General features: G+C 42.2%; 1 long non-coding RNA gene across 1 annotated transcript in view; it reads left to right on the forward strand.

Annotated features, from left to right (window-relative positions):
* The window catches only part of LOC135229951 (uncharacterized), a 200,155-nt gene extending 175,424 nt beyond the window's left edge, over positions 1-24,731 (forward strand). Inside the window, exons 5-6 of the long non-coding RNA XR_010320622.1 lie at positions 16,014-16,095; positions 21,460-24,731. This is a non-coding gene — a long non-coding RNA (uncharacterized LOC135229951). The remainder of the gene's footprint in view (positions 1-16,013; positions 16,096-21,459) is intronic.
* The last annotated feature ends 1,156 nt before the right edge of the window (positions 24,732-25,887 follow it).

Genomic DNA, 25,887 nt, shown 5'->3' on the forward strand with positions numbered 1-25,887 from the left:
GATTGCTTTGGCCTTTGGGACAGTACAAAGACCAATAGAAGCAGAGACCGAATATAATTAGACACATCGTGACTTGCTCTCTTACCAAAAACGAAACCCACCACTCTCAAGTATATTCTAACTCATAGTGACCCTGAAGGACAGAGTAGAACTGCCCCATAGGGTTTCCAAGGCTGTAATCTTTACAGAAGGAGAGTGCCATGTCTTTCTTCTGCAGAGCAGCTGGTGGGTACAAACTGATTACCTTTCCTTTAGCAACTGAGCCCTTAATCACTGCACCACCAGGGCTCCTCCTTGCCCTCTTGCTGCTCTTCAAACACTAAGAACCCATGGGAACATCCCAGGCCACCCTAATAAATGACAAGAGACCATTAGAGAGAGAATCCAGCTGAGAAGATTTCAGGCTGCCCACCAGCTGACATCGTGGCTGATTCCCGATACATGAGGGAGCCCAGCCGAGAGCGGCTGAGTCTGCCCCAGACCAGAAGAACCCCAAACTGCCAACCCGCAAAACTGTGAGCGAAGTAACTGCTTGTTCTTTTAAGGCACTTCATTTTTGGGTCATTTCTTATACAGCAATTGATAACTGATTTGTTAACTGGGCTGTTTCTCTCACCAGACTGCAAGGAATCTTTTCTTAATCATTTCTGTATCAACAGTATCTGGCAGAGGGTTGTTCATAGACAGTAGAAATTTCTTCATTTACATAATTTAAAAGTTTCTAACATTATGTTTTAACTTTCTTTTATAAGTAAGATATGGGTGGATTTGCAAGTCTAAGCTGAGTGTACATGTTTTTTCCTTAGGTATTAATCCCTTTTTCTTGCTATTACTCATACATTTAGACATAATTCCAATATTATACTTCATATTCACTGTTCTTTTTTTTATTATTATTATTCTGCTTTTCCTGTTTCTTTTTTTATTGGAATGATGAAATTTCTCTTTCTTTTTCCTTCTAGCGATTTGAAAGTTGTATTTTCAATTCCTATTCTTTTATAGTAAACATGAGATCTTTGAACATTTTAATATTTGGTATATTGTATCAAGTTCATATCTCAGTTCTCCTCTCAAACAGTAATTTTTTGCTAGCTGCCATTGAGGTGACTCCGACTAATGGTGAACTTAGGTACCACAGAACTAAAGGTTGCCAGGTCCTGTGTCATCCTCACAAGTGCCAGCAATTTAGATTCCATCATTATGGCTAATGTGCCAGTCCATGTCACCAAGGGTCTCCTACAGCCTTGTTGGCCTTCTTCTTCACCAACCATGATATTCTCCTCTAGGACTGATTAATCTCTCCTGATGACATGTCCAAAGCAAGTGAATTGGACAGTATTCTCTTGTGATCTGTAAGGGTTTAATTGTCCAATTTTCAGAAGTAAATCTCCAGGTCTTTCTTCCTAGTGTGTCTTAGTCTTGAAGCTCCACTGAAACCTGTCCACCATGGATAACCCTGTTGGTATTTAAAATACTGGTGGCCTAGCTTCCAGCATCATAGCAACATCCAAACCACCACAGTACAGCAAACTAAGAGACAGGCAGTGAGCCGAACTGGGTATTGTTGTTGTTAGGTGTCATCAGGTCAGTTCTAATTTATCGTGACCCTATATACAGCAGAACAAAACACTGGCCAGTCTTGTGCCATCCTCACACTTGTTATTATGCTAGAGCCCATTGTTGCAGCCACTGTGTCAATCCATCTCACTGAGAGTCTTCCTCTTTTTCACTTTCTACTTTACCAAGCATAATGTCCTTCTCCAGGGCCTGGTCTCCCCTGATAACATGTCCAAAGTATGTGAGACAAACACTCACCATCTGTGCTTGTAAGGAATATTCTGGCTGTACTTCTTCCAAGACAGATTTGTTTGTTCTTCTGGCAGTCTATGGTATATTCAATATTGTTCACCAACACCATAATTCAAAGGCAGCACTTCTTCTTCGGTTTCCCTTATTCATTGTCCAGCTTTCACATACGTATGAGGCGTTTGAAAATGTCATGGCTTGTGTCAGGCACACCTTAGCCTTCCGAGTGACATCTGTGCTTGTCACCAGCTTAAAGAGTTCTTTTGCAGCAGATTTGAAATACATCATTTGATTCCTTGATTGCTGCTTCCATGAGCGTGGACTGGGGAACCGAATAAAATGAGATCCTTGATAACTTCAATCTTTTCTCTGTTTATCATGATGTTGCTTATTGGTCCAGTTGCGAAGATTTTTGTTTTCTTTATGTTGAGGTGCAACCCATACTGAAGGTTGTAGTCTTTGATATTCACCACTAAGTGCTTCAGGTCCTCTTCACTTTCACCAAGTTTGTGTTATCTGCATATCGTAGGTTGTTAATGAATCTTCCTCTAAACCTAATGCCACATTCTTCTTCATAGAGTGCAGCTTTTTGGATTATTTGCTCAGCATACAGATCGAATAAATGTGATGAAAGGATAGAACCCTGACACAAACTATTCCTGATTTTAAACCACATAGTGCCCCTTGTTCTCTCTGAAAAACTGCCTCGTGGTCTATGTACAGGTTTCACATGAGCAAACTTAAGTGTTCTAGAATTTCCATTCTTTGAAGTGTTACCCGTAGTTTATTATGATTGACACAGTATAATGCCATTTCATAGTCAATAAAACGCATGGAAACATCTTTCTGGTATTCTGGTATTCTCTGCTTTCAGCCCAGATCTATCAGACATCAGTAATGATATTCCTGATTCCATATCCTCTTCTGAATCTGACTTGAATTCCTGTTGCAACTTCTTTTTAATGATCTTCAGCAAAATTGTACTGGGTTTTGATATTAATGATATTGTTTGATAGTTTCTGAATTTTGTTGAATCACTTTCTTTGGAATGTGCACAAACATGGATCTCTTCCAATCGGTTGGCTAAATTATTCAGCCAGTGCTGCATCTGTTTGTTGAAACATCTCAATTGGTACCTGTCAGTTCTTGGAGTCTTGTTTTGCCAATGCCTTCAGTGAAGCTCGGAGTTCTTCCTTCAGTACCATCAGTTCTTGATAACATGCTGCCTCCTGAAATGGTTGAACATCGACCCATGCTTTTGTGTGTGTGTGTGTGTCTGTGCCGTGACCCTGTGTATTCTTTCCATCTTATTTTGATGCTTCCTGTGTTGTTCAATATTTTGCCCGTACAATCCTTCACTACTGCATCTCGAGGCTTGGATTTTTTTCTTCAGTTCCTTTAGCTTGAGAGATGCCAAGCATGTTCTTCCCGTTTGTTTTTCTAACGCCAAGTCTTTGCACATGTCATTATCATACTTTGTCTTCTCAAGCCGCCCTTTGTAAATCTTCTCTTCAGCTCTTCTACTTCATCATTTCTTTCATTTCCTTTAGCTACTTTACGTTCAAGAGCAAGTTTCAGAGTATCTCTGACATTCATATTGGTCTTTTCTTTCAGTATAAGGGCTGTATTTGAGGGTACCATCATTTTTATAACTAGCTAGTATCCTCTGTCAGGGCAGTTATTGACTGTAGCTGCACGCCACCTAGTTCTTCTGGTTTCAGGCTGATGGCGTCTCTGGTTTACGTGGCCATTAAGGGAAGACCTGTTATTCAAAGAATTATACTTAGAGGAAAATTTGTATATTTATGTATAATTTAAAGCTTCTCCTTTAAGATTGCCTTTCCCTGAACAGAAAGCTCTCACCATGTCATTATGAGAAATACTCTTTCAGTGTGAGGCCGAAAGAGATGTCCATATTTGAGAGTCCGATGGTACAAATCTCAGTAGCCAAGACACAACCACATCAACTGTGTGTGTGGGTGGGTTGTATATGTCAACATAAGGGTCTGTATTTTTCTGAGTATGAAGGTAGGATTGGCGAGTTAAGGAAGAAAGAGATGGAAGCATCTTGGGAGTGGAGTGCAGACTCCGTGACAGAAGTTGCAGCAGGGGATCTCTCAAGAGGGTTTTAGAGGCCAGTTAGAAACCTAGGAAGCAAAAGGAAATAGGGCCAGTGGAGGGCAGCACTGGAGTAGTGGTGGGGGGCAGCAAAAATAATGGTAGTGGAGAGGGCAACAAAACTGCCCTGAAAGGAGTGGCAAATTAAAGATTCTAGACAAAATTCAGGTTCAGAAAAGAAGGAATGTAAAAAAATTCTATCCTATAGCTCTCTTTGCTGTGAGGGTTTTTTAGGCCCTTCGGGAGATGTGGGGAGAAGACATAGGAGGAGAAGGGGAGTTCCTGAATCTAGGGGAGGAGTCTGCAAGCCATCTTCTGCCCTCAATGATGTGGGCTCTGGGCTCCTTCAACTTCTCACTGCCAGAACCTCCTGAGATATTTTCTTAATTCTTCACATAGTACATTAATATCATGTCATTAGAAAATATAATAAGTATGCTTCTCTCTAACCACCCTTTCCCCCATCCTATACTCTCTGCCCTAGTTATGCACTGGCTTCCTTCCTTTCCACCAGGTACAGATCCTAAACAACAGAGTGCCTGGAAAGCTCTCGAACTCCCAATGAATTCTGTAGCTTGATCCCTCACTTATTCCTACATTTCTTATTGATATAAGAATTTGCTTAATTGCCAACCAAATGACAGGAAATGCTTTCTCAGGACGCTCCTCCTTATGACCTTATCCATTCCCAATTCCTTCATCTTGTCCTATCATGGCTGTCTTTTCTGGTGGAAACCAGACCCTTTGTTCCATAACACACATCAATCTGGGACAATTTTTCCTCTCACCCTTATCTAGAGTCTTAGAGAAAGGCCTCTTCCTTGTATATCACTGTTTCATCCTCTCCGGGTGAAGATGTCCAATCATAATGATGTTCTGAAGGATCTTTATCCCTTTTCCCAGTTCTTCATGATGCATGACCGTTTGGTGACTTGGGGACTCCGGTTTAGTCCAGAATTTCTGTGATAGAGTAGTTCCAGGTGCTCTCCCACAGGATCTCAGATCGACACCCTCTCCAAAAGAGTAGGTGAGATCAGCATGAATGGCATGGCTTCCATAACCCTGTGCGACATCATTCCTGACATTGCTCAGTTCCATGGGTCCACTTTAAATAGAAACACAGCAAAAAGAAAAATATGGAACTGTTCAAGTAGGAGCTTGAATACTGCCAGTCCCAGACTGGGAAAAGGGGGCTTAGATATAAAAAAGGAATTGCAACTTTTCTCTGCACTCCATGTCGTTACTATCCCTTGGTGGGGAGAGAGAGAGTACAGGGAATCGTTACAGTGTGACCAGGAGTTGATTTGTCCAAAACTTCTCATTTGACTCTCTTGGAATCATGTCTCTCCAGCCCTGGTCATACAATGTCCACTCTGAACACCTCTCAGGTCTCCTTAGCCTCTGAGGCTTCACACAGGCTCTTCCCCGTGACTAGATTTTCTCTCCCATCCCATCTGATGGCCTACTCTCTGGTGAAGCATGGTGGTTAAGAGAACTGACCCCATTGGAACAGATTGGGCTTATGAGCTCACCATAAAATGCTAAGACTCAGGAATTTGTGGCCAGCCAGAATGGGAGGTTTAGGAGTTGACTTGGGGAAAGTCCATGACCTGTGCATCTTCCAGGCTCTGCTTTCACTCTGGAGCCCATTTAGAAAAGGAGCTGCTAAATGGAGACAGCATTTGAGGAAGCAATTAAGAACATTGGGGTGGTGATGACTTCTCAGAGGAAAATAAATTTTCAACAGGGAAATGCTAGGGTCTACTCTTGTATGACTCCAAACTATAAATAGGGACGAGTGGTTGGAAAACAGTAGAACAAAAGATGATCTGCATCTGGTCACAAATGTACCAAATGCCTAAGTGGCTTCAGCCTGTCTCCTCAGACTTCTCTCTGGAGAAGACATGGGGCTTCCTGGACCCGGGGCTTTTTTCACACCTTAACTATCCAATCATATTCTCAACTTGGTTCAGACATCACTTCCCTAAATATCCTCCTGGTAGATTTGTTCACTTCTTGCTCCCTACTCCATTGTACCTGCAAAACCCTTTACCACAGCATAAAACACAATTGCATTTACTTTTTGTGGTTGATGTAAGAAATGTCTACACATTTATCCTCTCTCTGTGCCCATGCCTTCTATGAGACTCTGGAGCGCCTTTCATTAGCAGTAGGAGTCTTTCTCCATCCCTCAGTTGGGGCTGACGTTATTGTTTTGGACATTGGGATGGTAGAAAACCTGATAAAATGAGAGAGTTGAAAGACTTTACGTTGAGACTTCCCTTTTGTTGCTCTTAAACCCTGAGAACTCATGGGAACACCCTCAGGCCAGCCTGCTAGATGATGGAAGACCAATGGAGGGAGGATCCAGCGGTTTCACTGACTTGATGTTATGAACTGGCTCCCAGCTACCTGGAAGCAAATTGTAGACACATGAGGAAGCCGTGTTGTGAGCCACTGAGGCTGACCCAGATCAGAAGAGCTCCAAACTGACAACTTGAAAAATTGTGAGCTGGTAAATTGTTGCTCTTTTAAGACACGACAATTTGGGGTCATTTGTTACACAGCAATACATGACTGATACAACTGTTAACTTGGCTGTTTCTCTCACCAGGCATTGAGGGAAATTCTCTGAGTCATTTCATCATCAAGAGCAACTGCCATAGGGTCTCACATGTAGCTGTTATAGTGTTAATGTTTGCTGACTTCGTGGATGAATGAATAATATGAATTGTAAGTGAATCAGCACAAATTCATGTGTGCAAGAAAACTTGATATTTCTTTAAATAAACTGAATTCCAACTCAGAGCTCTCGGCTTACAAAATTGGGGTAAAATTTTAACCTTACTTCTTTGTAGGGGTATATTTGGTGTTGGTTTATTTTCTAGGTACCCCGGGGTCTAAAGAAGGACCAAGGTTTAGAGATCTTTAACACACCCATCGCCTCAGCCTATGTGGGTGATCTCTCTAGAAGCATTGTCTCTGCTGCTTCCATTCCCAGATGGAGCATGAGAACCTTGGCAGGGCTGGGAACACCATAATGTGGTTTGTCTACTTGTGTGCCTGCATTACCCTTTGAGGTGCTGCCACCTAGCCTAGGGCATTATCAAGAAGCAGGCCTCACCCCTTCCCAATGTGTAGGTCTCTGCTGTCTGACTCCCACTCTTCCCTTGGTTTCCAGTTCACTCAATGTGATTACTGCAATGAGCTGAGACTCTTCCAACAGACTCTTCAGAGTCTCGAAGTTTCAGGGCTTTAACTCTGTGAGTCCAGTTACCTCTTGAAATGAGGTAGGGAAGGTTGAAAAACATAGGAAGATTTTATTTTGAATTTAATGTTTCAATAAAATTTCTTGCCATGCATTTTCAAATGGTTCTGCCTAACAATTCCCTCTGTTCTCTTACAAGATGCAGGACAATGAAGAGGGAATGTTTGTTGTATCATAATCTCCAGAAGGATGCAAAGTGCACATGGGGTCCATTCCTCCCAATGCTCACACTTGAGCACCACACCCACATGGAATCTCTGCAAGTGTTACTGAGTCCCTCACACATCCACAGTGAACAAATTTCAGATTCTCATAAGCAGGAATTATTTGTGTCCTAAGACGAGGAACTCCTTGGAGACCCTACTGTGTCCTACAGGGTCGCTGTGAGTCGGAATCGACTGCATGGCATCGGGTTTTGTTTTTGTTTTTTGGGGGGTTGGTTGATGTCAGCTGCAGGATAGTGTTTAAAAAAATGTGGACAGCGTAGCAGGTAATACCAACAAAATGAAACTGAAATGAAATGTCTTTTTTCACACTTACTGACCTCACAGTTCCTTCAAAGTGTTTACTTTCCACTGGGTTCAGAGGCAAGAGGGAACTCTTCATGAGAGAGACACAGGTTGGGACACCTCCAAAATTATACGCCTCCCTCCTGATGTTAGGTAACATTACATACTGTTTGGCTGGTTTATCATCTGAGTGCTCCACAAAAATAGAAGGCCCATGCAGGCAGGACCTTGTCTGCTGTGTTGGTCAGAGTATCCTAGTTTCTGGCACCTAAGAAGCTTCCAAAAATGATATGTCTGATTGAATGAGTGGGTGGGTTTTTATAAAAACTATGGAAGTGCTCTGTTTATGTAGTTACAATAGTGAAAACTGACATAAGGAAATGGAGACTAGTTATGTATGATTAGAAATGGAGACTAGTTATGTATAATGAGAACAGAACTTGTTAATGAAGAGATAAAAAAATAAGATGTATTAATAGAATGTACCCCCTTCACTTTGGCTGGAGAGAGATATGGTAAAATGGGTTCTTTTCGCCTACTGATTTATGGGTTCTATATATTTAACTGAAATGTTAGTCTTTCGGGAGTCACAAATATTTCTATTGAGATATAATTCACCGGCCATAACATTGCCTTTTATAATGTGCACAATTCTGTGGTTGCTAGTATATGGACAGAGTTGTGCAACAATCACCACTGTCTAGCTTCAGGATATTTTCAGTACCCTGTAAATAAACGCCCTACATATTAGTAGTCATCTCATTACTCCTTTCCTCCAAGACATAGCAACTGCTAATCTACTTCCTGTCTGTGTTGGTTTGTCTGTTCTGGATATTTCATGTAAATGGAATCATGTACCACGCAGTCATTTCTGTTTGGCTTCTTTCACTTAGCATAACGTTCTCAAGGTTTGTCCATATAGTGCCATGTATTAGTACCTGATGCCTTTTAATGGCTGAGTAATATTCCATTTTACGAGTATACCACAGTTTATCAGTTCATGACTTTCGGATTCTCTCCACATTTTCGCTATTTATAAATAATTCTACTATGAAAATTCTTTTGTAAGTTATTATGTGAACGTGCTTCAGTTGTCCTGGATGCATACCTAGGAGTGGGATTGCTATGTTGCATGCTAACTCTATGTTTACCTTTCTGAGCAAGCACCTAACTGTTTTCCAAAGCGATTGGATCATGTTTCATGTCCACCAGCAATGTATGAGGGTTCCAGTTTCTCCACATCCTCACCACTTGTGTTGTCCATCCTGTTGATTTGAGCCATCTCAGTGGTTTTGAAATAATAGTGCGTTTTGGTTTTGATTCGCATTTCCCTAATGACTAATGAGGTTGATCTTCTTATCATGTGATTATTGACCATTTCTATATCTTCCAAATCCTTAACCTATGAATTTTTCTTCAGATTTTTGCCTGTATTTTTGCTTTCTTCATATAGTTTTTCATATGCCAAACATCTATATCTGTATCTTACCAGTTTGAGCCTTCACAGCTTTGGGATTTTTAGAAAATCTTTCTCTTTTACCAACAAAAAGCAAAACAAAACCTCTCATAGTTTCTTCTGAAATTTGTATGGTGACGTATTTTACTTTTAAATATGCGATCCTTTTGGAATTTCATTTCCTGTAAGCTATGAGAAAAAGGATGAAAATATTTTTACAGGTGATCTAAATGATTACCAAATTGCTGCAAGCACTCCGTTTTGCCTTTCTGCATAAGCCATATCTTAACTGCATTTTCCCATATTCCATGTAGAAAAGCATTTTTACAGAAGGAGGCCCGCCATTCCCAGCCATTTCATTTTAAGGTTTTGCTTTGCTACAATAGAAATCCCTTCTATACCTCCTCTACACACCTGTTCTCATAGCTAATAAAAATTTTGTGTGAGTAGGACTCCTGTGAATTTATAAGATGAGGTTGAATTTTATAACTGGTTCCATGTGGTGCAGCCCAGCAGAAGGACAGACAGAAGCAGTAGCTCCAGAGGGAACAGAAGCTATAAGAACATGAGCCTCTAGAGATTTGCTGCTGCATTTCACAGAAAGCTCTAGACTTTTCTTTATAAGCTTATCATTATATATGGCCATCACCTTAGAACAGACGAGAATAGTGCTTTTTAAGTGAGGCATTCAGGACAGAACTGGAGAAAAATATAGAACAAAATCCTAATTCAAAAAAAAAAAAAAAACCCCAGAATTCTAGGTTGACAGAGACTGGAGAAACCCTGAGAATATGACCCCCAGACATCCTTTTAGCTCAATAAAGAAGTCACTCCTGAGGTTCACCCTTAACCAAAGATTAGACAGGCCCATAAAACAAAATGAGACTCCAGGGGCATACCAGCCCAGGAACAAGGACTAGAAGGCAGGAGAGGACAGGAAAGCTGGTAATAGGGGACCCAAGGTCAAGAAGAGAGAGTGTTGACATGTCTTAGAGTTGGTAACCAATGTCATAAAACAATATACGTCCTAACTGTTTAATGAGAAGCTAGTTTGCTCTGTAAACCTTCATCTAAAGAACAATTAAAAACAAAAGTTAGGCATTCAGAAGGAGGGTGTTCATTCCTTAGCAGATGGTTAGACTTATGTGTTTTGGTGAACATATGTACCCATTTCTATCGGGTATGTATCTAGAAGTAGAATTGCTGGGTCATAGAATATATGGATGTTCACAGCTTTAGTAGATATGGCCAAAGCATTTTTAAAGTGGTTGTACCAAATTGCACTTTCACTAGCAGTAGATTAGAATTCCAGTTGCTCCATGTTCTACCAAATAGTTGGTATTTCCATTTTTTTTTTATTTTTTTATTTTAGCCATTCTGGTGTGCAGGATTAGGATCACATTGTGAGCTTTTATTAGAATTCCTCTGATAACTGATGTAGTCCCTTTCCATATGGATGTTGGCCATACAGAAATCTTTTAGAGAGCGTTCAAATATTTACTTGTCTTTCTATTGAATTCTTTTTTTTCTTTATGAATCATCCTTTGTATATTTTAGAACCAAGTTTGTAGTAGGATGTATGTATTGCAAATAACTTCTGCTTCCACATGAATTCACCCTTGTAGCTTGTCATGAACTTTCAAATTAAAAAGCATGCCTTTTACAAAAACAGGCAAATGTATAGAGATGAAAGTTCATAGGGGTTCCCAGGGACAGGAGGGAGGGAATAAAGGGGTGTTATTGTATTTTTTTTTTTATTGCATATGGAAACTGAGCTTCTGTTTACAATTATGGAAAAATCACACAGATTAAGGGTAGGGTTGCACAGCCGATTAATGTAATTCCTGTCAGTAATGTATACACCTATACAACTCGTTCACTTGGCAAAGGTTGTGTGTTATATTTACATCAACAACAAAAATGTGTAGCTGCTGAGGCAAAATGATAGTACTGAATTGATGAGATGTTTTCTTTTTTTATTCTTTTATTATACTCTTTTCTATTTTCTCATTTGTTTTTGTAAGAAGTTACTGTTAAAATTAAAGATAATAAAATGTTTGCATGATGAAAGTGGATAGCAATGTCTATTCCACTAATTGTGTCCCTCTGAAGTTTAAATGAGGAACTACATGCCACTAGCAGACGCCCAGCCTTACTTAGCACTCAGGAAATATTCATTTCTCCTACTCCTCTGGCTCACGGTCTTCTCCCCGTCTTTATTTGCTCTTTTCTGTTTCCAACTGGTTGCATGTGACCACCAGGCTTCCTGACTCCATCATTCTGCTTTCCATACCAATGTTATTGTAACCTTGGAATCTTGGGCAGTGGTGAAAGTTACACACTGTCCCTGCCATTAGGAAGGGGACAAGGCAGTGCAGGTGGGAAGGACAGTGGGGAAATTCGGCCTAGAGAAAGGACAGACCACCTTCCAGGAACCACACTGGCCTTCAGAGAGCTTTGTTGGCTGTGGTTCACCTGGCCAGCTTGTAGGCGTCAGGGTGCCCTAGGGCTCGGTGTTTAGTCCTCTCTCTGTGTTGACACCCTCTCTCTGAGATACCTCAGTGAGTCCACAGCCATCGGTCTGTAGCTGAGGATGTGAGATTTACACCTCCAGCCATTTCAACTCCTCCTGGGTCCAGACTTATACTCAAATATCAGCTTAAATCTCTGTATCGGCCTCTTCATGTATAAAATGTGCATTATAATGATACATTCCGCATAGGGCTATCATGCAGAACAAATATCTTAGGAAAGGAGAAGCCCTTACAAGAATCCTGGCACCACTGCATGTACTCAGTAAGTGTTAGCTGTTAGTATTATTACCTGATATTTCCATGTGGGTATCTAACAGCTATGCCATGTTATCAAGGCCACAAAACAATTCTGGTCCCAACTCCATTCCCCACACTTATCAATGAATTTCCCAAGGCTTCAGTGATGGGAGTCTGTGTGTTTTTCCACACAATGGACATGGGTACAAAAGGTTGGTCAGGGTCTTCATAAAAGTTGCTCCAAAGTTCATATGAGTGACCACTGAGACAAGTTACAAACAACTAATGCAGAAAAAAAAATAGAACCACTCTCAACTGCTCATGGTAGTATTCTCAGTCCAGAGTATCTGGTGAGGGCACTATTATGGACTGAATTGTGTAACCCCAAAAGGTATGTTGAAATCCTAACCACTGTACCAGTAAATGTGACCTGATTTGGATATAGGGGATTTTAAAATTATATTAATGAGGCCATACTAGCGTAGGTTGCGTCCTAAACCTAGTCCCTTCTGAGTTATACAAAGAGCAGAATAGACACAGACACACTCAGTGGCAGAGGAAGACAGACAACGGAGCAGATGCATCTACAAGACCAGGAACACAAAGGGTGGCTGGAAGCTTTTAGAAGCTGATGTAGACGTAAGCCATGCCCTGAATTCAGACAGGTAGGCTCCTGAACTGTGAGAAAATAAATTTCTGTTCTTTAAAGCCACCCAATTGTGTTTTTTTTTTTTTTTTTTTTCTTTCGGCAGCACTAGGTAACTAACACACATACCGGTCCTTATAAATCCAGCCCAGTGTAAAATAGTGCTCTCCCCTCCTTGGTCTAGCCCACCTGAATCCTGCTGTTTCCCTGTCAGTGCCCTCTGCTTTCACTGAGAGCTATGACAGAGTTGCCTTGATGCTGCTGCATAGACATTCACTTTATTTTTTACTTCGTATTTATAAAAAAAAAAAAATTTATGATTTACTAATATTAATTCCAATATTTTCTATGGTTTTTAAATTTTTCTGTGGAGACATTCCTATAATCTATGAATAATAAGAGTTATATGTTTTTCTTTTTGTACTCCAGTGTTAAATATTTAATAGAAATAATGAGAGAAAGCATCCTGATTTTATTTCTAATTAATTTTAAAGAGAATGTCCCACATTTCACCAGGAACTATCATGCTAGTTGTAGTTTTCCACATTCGGGAACTCCTTTTCTGTTCCATGTTTGCTCAGAGTTCTTATGTCTCAGTGTGGTTGGATTTTATCACTGCTTTTTCACCGTCTCTTGAGGTGAACCTATGTCTTTTCTTCCTTAACCTACACATGTGGTGAATTAAATTATTAAATCTTTAAAGTTCACTCAAGCTTGTATGCTGACAATAAACCCCCTTGATGCTCGCATATTACGTGCTTTATACTTTGCTGGATTTCTTTGCCAGCATTTTATGTAGATTTTTGCATCTCAGTTGCTTAGTGTGCTTGTCCTGTAACTCTTCTTATACCTTCCTTTTCTAATTTGGTATCAATATTAAAGTAGCCTTAGGGAACAAGTTGGGGAGCATCTCATAGCTTTCTCTTCTTTATTGACTGTGTACAAGGTTGAAATGATCTGTTTTTTGCATGTTTGCTGGAACCTGCCTAAAAGTGATCTACCAAACCCAAAACCAGTTGGCCATCGAGTTGATTCCATCTTTGTAGGGAGATCTCGAACTACTGACCCATTTTGTGTAGTGATTAAAGGCCTCTTCTGATGCTACTTTCCTTAGAAAAATTTCCACTGCATGTTTTAGGCTGTTAGGATTTCATCTTTAAATATTATGTGGTTATCACTGTTTTCCACCTGATCCAGGTCAATTAATCCCAGATTTTCCATTTTCCTGAAGTGAGAGTGTGTATCTACTCCTGGTACCAATTCCCTTATCTAAGACTTATTTGCAAAGAAAGATACAACCCAGCCTCCTTGAGTCCATAATGTGAGGTTACAGTCTCATATTATGTGATTTTTTTGTAGTTGTTTTTTTCTTTTGTTATTTTTTTCTTTTACATATTCTGTAATTTTTTTTTTTCTTAATTTTTTTAATTTTCCTTTTTTCATTTCACACCTATCTAGCAGTTTTAAGAAACCTTGTGGAGTAGTGGTTAAAAGCTACAGCTGCTAACTAAAAGGTTGGCAGTTCAAGTCCACCGAGCGCTCCTTGGGAACCCTATAGGGCAGTTCTACTCTGCCCTTTATGGTTCCTATGAGTTGGAATGGATTAGATGACAACAAGTTATTGGTTCTAGTGGTTTTAAGGTTGTGCATTTCAGGTTCAGGTGTATAATCTAGCTGAGAACTGACTTCGGGTTCAGTGCGGTGGGGTGCCCAGTTGCACCTGTGCATCAAGAGAAGGCGCCTCAAGAACTAGGGGAGGGGGCGGCAGGGATGCTCAGAGAGGGGCACCCAGGGGAGGCGCGAGGTCCCAGGCAGCCCTGCCACAAGCTGGCGGGGAGCAGGAAAGAGCTGGCTTCAGGAGCCTTTTGTGACAGTCCCAGCCCACCCAGCCCCACCTGGACCTCAGACCCACCAGGCTGGCAGGTCCCAACAGAACTAGGGGAAGCATAAGGCCATAGAGGGCGAGACCCAGGGTACACACTTGAGCCTGATCACAGCGCATATGATGGGATAGGAGGGCAGAGGAGGCATGTGAGGACTTGGGTCCAGACAGTGGACACAGAAGGGTGGGAACTTGTGGTTAGCGTCAGGATCCGAATGTGGAGGCCTTCGAGATGCACTTCCCGGAGAAGAAGGTGAAGCCACAGAAGCCACACTGCCTGGCACCCACCCCATCCCCCTCCCAGGGCCCCAGAGTGGACTCACCGCCTGCGCTGCCCTAGGAGAGCTCCCCAAGTGTGGTACTCTTAGTTTGAGGAGCAAGAGGAATTTATTTCCTCTGCTCTCATTATGGGTGTGAGCGGACTCTTGTCTGCACAGACTAAAGACGAATTATCAAAATGAGCTCCAGACTCCAGATTTGACTTAGATATCATAAATTAAAACAGAGAAATACAACTTTAGAAATAAGTGCCTGCCTGGAGCCCAAGTTGCATTAAAAAAAAAAACCTGAACAAGACCCCAGAGGGAGTGAGTGATAAGAGGCTCCTTCTTTTGCCACCCTCCTGTGGTCCCAAGCTTTCTCTTTTCCTACCTCAAGACTGTATCAACTGCTCTGAAAATTTAGAATAAAGATCCCAGGAATATCACTGCTCCCACCCCATGAGGATTTCCCCAGTGCTGAGTTAGACTAAGACAGAATCCTCCTGAGGCTTCCGGGGCCTGTGTACTGGTTCAGAGTCAGTTCATTTTTCCTGCAATTGGGCATGACCCCAGGACATGACCCTGAGAGCGCTGACACTTGCAGAAGCCAATGACCCTTTCACTGAGTTTCTCTCTGTCTTGGTGTCAGGATCAGTCAGGACAGTTTGTCACCTCAGGAGGGTTTCTGTTGAAGGACACCTAAGCAGCACTATGGGTTTGTCCCTCACACCCTGCAAACCTGCCTCCTCTGAGCGGGACGAGGAGCTACAGAAACACTGAAATCTTTGAAACTAGCAGAAGCCACAGCCCATGGTACTGGGAGAAAAATGGGAGAGAGGTGAAAAGGTATAAAGGCCCAGCTGTGAAGGTGACCAGCGGCCAGGATGTCCTGAAGCCGCAAAGCTGACCGAAGCTGAATGGCCTCAAACCTGCTGCTCCTGAGCCCATCTTTTCTTTCAATGGAAAAAGCCTTTCCCTGCTCTTATGCGACTGGGCTGGAAGGGCCTTTGACTTATAACATGAAGCAGCCTCCAGAGTCTGTTGGGGCAAGTGATGGTCAAGGAGGCTCTGCCCAATCCCACCCTGCCCTTCCCACTTGTCAGAGGACCAGGAATTTCAGTCTTCCAGCTCCTGGGCTGCTCTAGTGACTTGTAACAGGATTTCACTGGACCTCCAAACTTTGAAAGATGGGAAATACTGCCTGGGTCCTGGTCTCATTACAGAACTTACATACAGGATAAGAAGAGGAGTTGGGAATTGACACCTGACATCTTAGCAAAGGTTTCTGTTTGTTTAGGAGGGAAGAGGTAAAAAAGAAGGCAGTGTCTACTACGTCCTTTGCCATGTGTGTCAGGAAATCCTCACGAAGAGCCTCTCAGGTAAGGAGTGATGGGAAATGCCTTGGTTTACTCTTAAACTTTGCCCTTGAGGCATTTTCTTTATGGAGGCATGTAAAATGTTGTCCATTCAAGGAAACACTCTAATTCTTATGTAGACTTTGTTTGTTGACAAGGATTTATTGCCATAGCAAGGGTTCTGGAAATGGGTTTAATATGCTGTGGGATTGCTTTTGGAAGTTTGGAAAAGGCAGCGGCCCACATTCTATGAAATCGAAATACCAGACCTACTGTGTCAGGTGTTGGAAGAGGGAATAAAAGCCTCCAATATGTGGGCATGTCTGAGTTAGTCTTCTATAAGACCATTTCTTGGAGGTCCTGAAGGACACCCATTTCATTAAAAGAATAAGGAATGTAGAGCTGAGGGGAGCACCAGCAACATGGAGCTTACCAATATGTACCTTTGCAGGGGGTCCCTGGATGCCACAAACAGTTAAGTGTTCTATACTAGCTGAAAGTTTGGTGGTTTGAACCTACTCAAAGGCACCTCAGAAGACAGTCCTGACGATCTGCTTTTAAAGGATCACAGCCTTGAAAACCCTACTGAACACTTCTACTATGCCCACATGGGGTGGTCATGAGTCAGAAAGGACTCGATGACAGCTAACAAGAACAATTCTCTATAGGCTCAGGTTTTAGTGGAGGCTGGGCAGCCTAGTAGCAATGTAAATCATGGTATCCCAGCTGAACAGAGGCCAGGTGGAAGTACTTAACTGTCACAAACAAGTTGTGTGTAGATTACCATAAAGGTCAGTAGCTCAGAGTATTAGTTATCTATTGGCGCATAACAAATCCCCAAACTTATCAGGTGTGAGATAAATGGAAAAATATTAAACCCATTCCGATAAATTTGGAAGTAGACAAAAATTTTGGTATCACTCAACATAGTTTTTAGGTGAAGGAATGAACTAGAAAATTTAAATAACTAGTACAGGTATTAAAAGATATTTAAAATAATGATGATATAATTACATACCTGCATAAAAGACAAATGCATCAAAATCAATGGTTTCTCTCCAGTATAGAATAAGGGTCTAAAATTGGCAAGGGTGGGAAGGGCAGACCCTTCTCTTTCCCCTACTACTTGACTGTATCACACTGTGTCCAAAACTGTAAAATATTTAGCAAAACATTGTTTTAACCAGAGCAGCAAAGGACCTCTATGAGGGAAGACAATGTATTAAAGTACATAAAATGAAACCTGAATATATGCAAAAATATGCCATATTTTCAAATGGAATGTCTTGTCAATTAAATGGAGGTCCCTAAAACTAATATATAAGTGGAATGCATTTCTAGCCGGAATATTAAGATAGTTGTTTTGAACTGTATACAGTAATCATATGCTACAAATAGTACAGTAGATAACAAAGAATATTCCTGTTGTTATGAGACTTGGAGACGATTTTTGACTCAAAGCGATCCCATCTGACTGCCCCATAGGGTTTTCTAGGTCGTAATCATTACGGGAGCAGAACACCAGGTCTTTCTCCCTTGGAGCCACCTGGTGGGTCCGACCTGCCAAACTTTCTTTGGATTAGCAGTTGAGCACTTAATCGCTGCAAAACCAGGGCGGTTTTACCAAAGTAAAACATGAAAAAGCAGGATAGTAACAGGTGTCTATCTCTTCGGGTAACAGAACAAATTGATATTATATAGCATAGAAGCTGACAAGTCGACCAATGAAACAGAAAATCTGTTAAGAAGTCACAATAACTTACAAAGGTAGCATTTCAAGAAAATTATATTTATTTAATAAATGGTGCTGACTCAAGTGATTGTTCTGGGGGCCAAACTTGCAAAAATGTGATACACAAATGATAGATTTGGAAAATCATGTGAAATGGAGATGACAAGGCTTAATAACAATTTCCATTTTACACAGAAGGATAAAAGTTAAGCACTTGAACAATGAGCAGTGAATTCAAACAGTTCATTCAGAGCAAATCCACATGCCCAGTAAACATAGTCCAAGTTAAGAAAATATCAAACTGCCAGTGAAACTGGCAGAATTGGAAAATCAGCACCACCTATGGCTGGCTGGGCTGTGGGGAGAAGGATGCCCTGAGACGTGGCTGGAGAGGTGCATTATGGCAGCCTCTAGGGGAAAGACATGGCCGTGGCTCTGTACTTTTAACATCCTTTGAATTGAAAATCTCACTCTGTGGAGTCTATTCCACAGAAACAAATCCTATAGTATAGAAAGGATAGTTATTATTAATATGAGGAAACTTTGTCCATTGATGGTGGAATGATAGAGAACTTATGGTAAAGCTACATCCTCAATAAAACAGGGAGTCCTTAGAATGAAAAAGAGTTGTAGTAGTTGAGTGGGAGAAATCTCTATGAAGTATTATGGAAGTATTACTGAAACAATCAAGGTGCAGAGAAGTGTATATAAAATGAGCACATCTGGGTTAAACAATATCAATTGTTTGAATATGCTTGAATACCTGTTGATGTTTATGTGTGTGTATAAGTGAGAAGATGAGGATACATGTATGTCTGTGTGTGCTTGTTTAAGCAAGGATAGGAGAAACGACTTACCACATTGTTAACCTGAATTACCTTGGATTCACTTGTGGGAAAGAACAGGGGGAGGAGAATTAGAACATGCAGGAAGAGTGGACTTAAAAAGCATGGATGATAATGCTTCTGTATTAGTAGTGTTGTGTATGGACAAATAAATCTGTCTTGAGCAGAGAAAGCCAGAATATTCCTTAGAAGTAAGGATGGCTTTGGAGATCTTATCAAGAGGGACCAGTTCCTGGAAAAGAACATCATGCTTAGTAAAGCAGAGGTCCAGGGAAAAAGAGGAAGACCCTCAATGAGATTGATACAGTGGCTGCAACAGTGTGCTCAAATATAGCAACGATTATTAGGATTGCAATGACCGGACCGAGTTTTGTTCTGTGGTGCCTAGGGTCACTGTGACTCAGAACTGACTTGATAGCTTTTAACAACAACATATATAAGTCCAGATAAAGTGTACTGAGTTGATACCATCTATTTAAATTATTCATGTAAGTTGAAGACCCCAAAATATAGTGTTAGTGCCATATCTAATGACTTACAGAGAATCAAGGTAGAATGTCAAGTGAAAGAAGGGGCGAGAGCAATGTGGGTAGAGTGAGACGAAGTCTCCATAAAAGCAAACACCCCAGCAGATGTACTTGTGTACCTGTGACTGTGTGTATGTGTCCCTGCAGAGAGGTGTAGGAAAGGACACATGTGTCTATTAACATTGGATACCTTGTGGGAGCGGGAGCAAATTACATATGAGGGTGGGACCCTGACATAACTTTTTTGTCATACAAATCTGTAATCTTGAAAATAAAAAATAATTTCAGAACTTTGGAAATTGATAAACATTATAGATACATGTATATTTTAATGTGTTTCGTTAGATATTTTAAATAGGTGAAAATTTTCTATAATGACAGACAAAAGATTTTAATCACTGGAAGGAGAGCACACCACAGACAGTAATAATCAGATCCAGTGGATTTCTTGTTCCTGGAACCAGTGAGCTCTTCTGGTCTCTATAACTGGAAATGACCAAAAATAATTTTGGGAACTCAGTAGAATTAACCCCCAAACACGTTTGCAAGCACATGTCTACAGCTAAATGTAGAAGGCTGGACACCATGTGCGATTCACTAGGTAACTCATGGCGCTCCAGAAAATTCTCTTTCCTGGATGTGCTGGTACCACCTCCTCCCTGCCTTGACCCACTGTATAACCCGCCTTTGTGCATTCGAGGCCCTTTGAGGTCTGAGCCTAGAGCATAAAAGAGGACATCAACTGGGAAGGTAGCTTTTAAGAAGATGTTGATGAAAAGATTTCAGAAAGCAGTACCTCCCCAGCCAGCCTCTCCCCAGCCTGGGAATGCCAACCCCTCCCACCCTGATACCTCTGAGAATCTCTGATTTTTGTTTTGGATCCTTAGGAGACTGCAGAATTTACCTGGCCTGAACACCTTGGCTTTTCTCTGCCTGTGACCCTCTCCCTCACAGGAGCTGTCTCTGTCACTCTGAGGCATACACACAGGACAGACTGTGGATGGAGGTGCCCATCCTAGAGGCCCTGCCCTCCTTTTCCTCTGCCCTCTGTGGTCTCATGGCCCAGAGAGATGGATGCATCCCTGTCATGTCCAGGGCTTCCCCACACCTGGGATTTGATGTTGTGACTGAGACTTGGTCTTTTTTGTCCACTGTTGAGTCTGGGCCTGAATTTGCCTCTTCCATCCATACCTCTGGTCACCTGTGTTCTCGCTGTTCTCCCCAGGTTCAGAAGCCTCTCCTTTCTTTTGCTTCTTTCACCTCAGAGGGCCTTTTTCTTCCATTTCTTTGACCTCGGGACAGGTCAGATTTGACCACAGGAAAAAAAAAAAATTAACAACATTTATTGACGTGTCAAGAACCAGAATGTACAGCTTTATTTAAAGGAGATGAAAAAGTTCCAAAGCTCTACCCCTTACCCGAGGACATACTCTACAAGAAATACCCTGCAAGCGCTGGATCAACTCTTAACACCCAGGGGGATTTTTTTACACCACCTCCCAGTTACATTCCCCTAATGAGGCAACAACAATGCTTCCTAATCATAACCCCAAATTCACCCTGGGAGACCAGAAGACATGGCTGGGGTGAATTCATTTTCCTTCATCGGGCCCTCCACTCCTCCTGCCAAGCCCTACCTCTTTCTCTGCCTGTATGCTGCTGGGAAGGGACCCAGAGTCCTTGGTTTAGGGCTTTATGCCCACTGCTCACCTGCAGGCAGGTTTCCTGACACCCTGCCATCTCTCTGATTCCTTCTCCTCCAAAGAACTCAGTGATACCCCCTTCACCATCACACCTCAACAGGGTCCCCCTTAGCCTCCCAAGTCCCACTGAAATCCCATTTCCCTTTCCCTACTTATGCTGTGCTCATCCTTAGGGTCCCAAGATCTCACCATCAAGATGAGGCCTGTCCTGTCCTCTTCTGGGCCAGGGGAGCCTCTGAGGGGACCTGGTGTCTGCGGTCAGCTATGTGGGGCTTCTTCCATCCAGATCCCCCTTAGGGCTGGAGCTCTTTGTGCCCTTGGGGTGGAAGACTGGTGATCAGAGGGGAAGGAGGGTAGGATCTTCCAGGGAAGCTGGGTTAAACGAACCTGAATGGAGGTCTCTCCTGAAGGGCCTAGGTTTCCAGCCCAAAGGCCCTGCTCCTCCTAGTCCCAGGGTGCTAGCAGGTCTTTAGGTGCTTCCCCCTCTGGCCTTGGTGCTGTGCCTTCTGCAGCCTGGCCTGCCTCTGCAGCCTGTCCAGCTGGTGCCTCAGCCTCTTCAGTTCTTCTCTCTGCTTCTCCAGCTGCTCCTCCAGGTGCCTGCAGACCGCTCTCTTCTCCCTCACCTCCCTCTTCTTGGAGGCCATCAGGTAACGCCTGGCCAGCTGGTGGCAGCGTTGGGGCCTGCGCTGGACTGAGCTTGGCAGCCGCCTCTCCAGCAGCTCTTCAAAGAAGACCTGGCAGCTGAAGCCCTGGCTCACAGCATGCGCCGCGTGCGCAACCAGGGCCTCCTGGGACTCGAACACGTGACAGCAGGCCACGCAGCGGAAGCCGTGCTCACGGGTCACCAGCCACTCCGGGGTGGCTGCGCGGGGGCTCTCCCAATGCTCCTTCTCTTGGTCGGTGGGCTCCTGGGTACAGGTCTGGGGCCCCTCCTGCCAGGGCTCCAGGTTGCTGACCAGGGACTCAGTGTTGGCCAGTCTGGGGGCAGAGCCGATGGTGCTCTCCTCAGAGAGCTCGGCCTCAAAGACCTGGGGCATCTTGCCCACGGGGGCAAAGGAGGTTTTGGTCTGCCAGGCGACCGCCACCCCCTTGACTGTGTGCACCTGGGTGAAATGTGCACACCTGACCCATTGCTTCTCTGAAGTAGCCCCGTAGCTAGAGGAGTGAGAGGTCTGCTTGGTGGAAGATGAAGGAAAAGAGCTCTCGGATTGTTTTGGAATCTTCCTGTGCCTGGAGCTTTGACTTTTTGTTTGGGATGTTGTTGACTCTTGGGCATTTTCCTCTGGTAGAGACCTCTGAGAATAGAGAGTAGATTTAGTTGAGCTTTCAGGGTACTTATTCTCACCTGTGAGCCCAAAGCTTTGGTCATAGGGACCCCTGGAGGCCTCTCCATCACCACATCCTCCACCTCTGCAGACCCCATGGTTTCTTTCTTCTTCCCCAAAGACCCACCACCTTTTGGGGGCACTGCTGTGGAAGACAAAATCTCCATTGTAAAGTGGCACTGTTTATGGTAGTTCATTTTTTAAGAAGTTATTTTTCTTTAATTCCACATTTATTGAATTCCAATGAACTTGTTCCTTTGGAACTTAGAAATGACCTCATTCCCCTATAACTTCATAATAAATGTGTGACGTCATTGAAAGAAGTTTTCTATAAGGGTGATTTTCTTAGTAAATTTGGGGTGTAAGCACTCAAACGAGAGCAATGCTCATCTCTTTTCAACCTCTTTTACTGAAAGGCTGTTTTACGGAGAAGTTATACTTAAAGAGAAGAATGCGTATATTTAGTTAAGACTCTTACATGCATACCTCTTTCTTGTACCCTTCTTAACCAAGCTACAGTAGGGGATTAAAATTGCTTTTCTCAGAATAGAAGCCCTTGTCCTTATTAGAGAAACTCCTTCAGCGTGAGGCAGAAAGAGATGTCCGTATCTGAGAACCTGATGCCAGAAACCTCAGATAGACAGCACACAACCACCTTGACTGGTTGTGTCTGGGTGGGTTGCCTATGTCAACCTAAAGGTCTGTGTATGTTTGTGAATATGTGGGAAGGACTGTAGACTTCAGGATCCAGAAAGAGATAGAGCTAGGTCGTGTGTGTTGGATGGAGGGAAAGCTCCAGAGACAAGATCCAGAGACGGAACCTGCCAGCAGTGTGTAAGAGGGATACAGAGACCAAGGAGAGAGCAGAAAGCAGGGCTCAGCCACTGAAAGGCAGAATGGGGCAGCAACAGAAGAGACAAAGGGGGTACACTAGTTGGAGAAAGGATGGAGAACTGGGAATGATAGCAGAAACTGAGGTTAGCTATAGTTGGAATTTGAAAATTCTTTCTTGCTAGGCTTTGAAAACATCATGCTGATTGAAGAAAGTTAGTCACAAAAAGACAACTACTGTATGATCTTACTTATATGAAATAAGCAAATTTATACAAACCAAAGATTATTGGGGGTTGCCAGCTGTGACAGGGAGGCGGGAAGGGCCTGAAATCTTTCACTGTCTCATCTCATGCTCTCATTCTTAATCTCTTTATACTCTCTATACTTTTTCTTTTTAAATTTATAACATTTCTATTACTTAATTATCATATAACTTGAGTTTTAAATACAAAAAAAAAATTCAAAAAAAGAGAAATGAGTAAGAGAAGGCGCCGCTGTGCAATACTTTGTGTCAGCCGGGCATCAGGGAACCAGAGTGACAGAATGCACTTCTTCTTTGCGCAAAGCTTGAGCAGAGTCATGGCAGCTACAATGACCATGTCATATAGACACTCCAGTAAAAGGTCTGGTTAACTAGAACTTTGGAAATTGGATGAGGGGGTAGAAAGGAATGCATAGCAGAGAAACTGAAGATATATGTATATATGTATATATATGTGAATTAAAATAACTTTGTGTAGCTAGTAATTGACAATGGTAATTCATCGTGGATTTCTGAGGAGAAGATCCAGGTAATGATACCTGACTTCAAGAAAGTTTGCTTTGGCATTATTGTGCACAGAACACCCAAGGAAGAAATACAGCTCCTCAATGGGAGCTGATGCACTGCTTCAGCAAATCTTAGGATATAAATTTAGAAGAAAAGCATCATCTCCCAAAGGTCATAAAAGTTGTTCATGAGTCTATACTAGATTTTCTTTTATTTTTTTTTATTGTGCTTTAAGTGAAAAGTTACAATCCAAGTCAGTTTCTCATACAAAAACTTATGTACACATTGTTATGTGACCCTAGTTGCTCTCACTACAATGTGACAGCACACTCCTTCTCTCCACCTGTGTTTCCTGTGTCCATTCAACCAGCTCCTGTTCTCCTCTCCCTCCTCACCTTGACTCCAGATAGGAGCTGCCCATATAGTCTCATGTGTCTACTTAAGCTAAGAATCACACTCCTCACCAGTATCATTTTAGGTCCTATAGTCTAATCTTTGTCTGAAGAGTTGGTTTCAAGAATGGGTTTTAGTTTTGGCTGACAGACAGTCTGGGGGTCATGACCTCTGGGGTACCTCCATCTCAGACCATTATGTCTGGTCTTTTTACTGGAATTTGAGGTCTGCATCCCACTTTTCTCCTGCTTCATCAGGGATTCTCTGCCATGTTCCGTTTCAGTGCAGTTATTGGTGGTAGCCAGGCACCATCTGGTTCTTCTGGTCTCAGGCTGATGGAGTCTCTGCTTTATGTAGCCCTTTCTTTCTCTTGGGCTAATATTTTCCTTGTGTCTTTGGTGTTTTCCATTCTCCTTTGCTCCAGATGGCTTGAGAGCAATTGATGCATCTCATATGGCAGTTTGCTAGCTTTTAAGACCCCAGATGCCACTCAACAAAGTGAGATGCACAACGTTTTCTTAATATGCTTTGTTATGCCAATTCACCTAGATGTCCCCTGAAACCATGGTCCCCAGACCTCCGCCCTGCTACTCTGTCCCTCAAAATGTTTGGTTGTATCCTGGAAACTTCTTAGCTTTTGGATAAGTCCTATTGTGCTGACTTCCCCTCCATTGTGTGTTGTCCTTCCCTTCACCTAAAATAATTCTATCTACTATCTAATTAGTGAAAACCCTCTCCATCCCTTCCCACACTGGCAACCATCGAAGAGTGTTTTCTACTGTGTTTAAATCTTTTCTTGAGTTCTTATAAAAATGGTCTCATACAATATTTGTCCTTCTGTGACTAATTTCCCTCAGTATAAAGCCTTCCAGATTCCTCCATGTTATGAGATGTTTCATGGATTCATCGTTGTTCTTTATCACTGTGTAATATTCCATTATGTGAATATACCATAATCTGTCCACTCATCTGTTGATGGGCATCTTGGTTGTTTCCATCTTTTTGCTTTTGTAAACAGTGTTGCAATGAATATAGCTGTGCACTAATCACTAAAAAGAGCATTTCAAGATCTATCCAGAAGTACAACACTGCCAGTGATGGCATAATATTCATACGCCTACAAGGAATACCAGTTAATACAATCTATTCAAATTTACACACCAACCACTAAGGAGAAAGATGAAGAAATTGAAGATTTTTACCAACTACTACAGTCTGAAATTTATGGAATGTGCAATCAGGATGCATTGATAACTACTCGTTACTGGAATGAGAAATTGGAAACAAAGAAGGATCAGTAGTTGAAAATATGCCCTTGGTGATAGAAATGATACCAGAGATCACATGATAGAATTTTGCAAGACAAACGACTTCTTCATTGCAAATAACTTTTTCCACAACATAAACAGCAAGTTTTTTTTTTTTTTTTTATAAGTGTGGGCCTCACCGGATGGAATACACAGGAATCAAACTGACTACCTGTGTGGAAAGAGATGATGGAAAAGCTCAATACCATCAGTCAGAACATGGCCGGGACCAACTACAGAACAGTCAACTACACATATGCAAGTTCCACTTGAAGCCGAAGAAAATCAGAACAAGTGTATGAGAGCCAAAGTATGACCTTGAGTATGTCCCAACTGAATTTAGAGACCATCTCAAGAATAGATTTGACATGTTGAACACTA

Source organism: Loxodonta africana, unplaced genomic scaffold (genome assembly GCF_030014295.1).
Source record: "Loxodonta africana isolate mLoxAfr1 unplaced genomic scaffold, mLoxAfr1.hap2 scaffold_67, whole genome shotgun sequence".
Classification (NCBI taxonomy): Eukaryota; Metazoa; Chordata; class Mammalia; order Proboscidea; family Elephantidae; genus Loxodonta; species Loxodonta africana.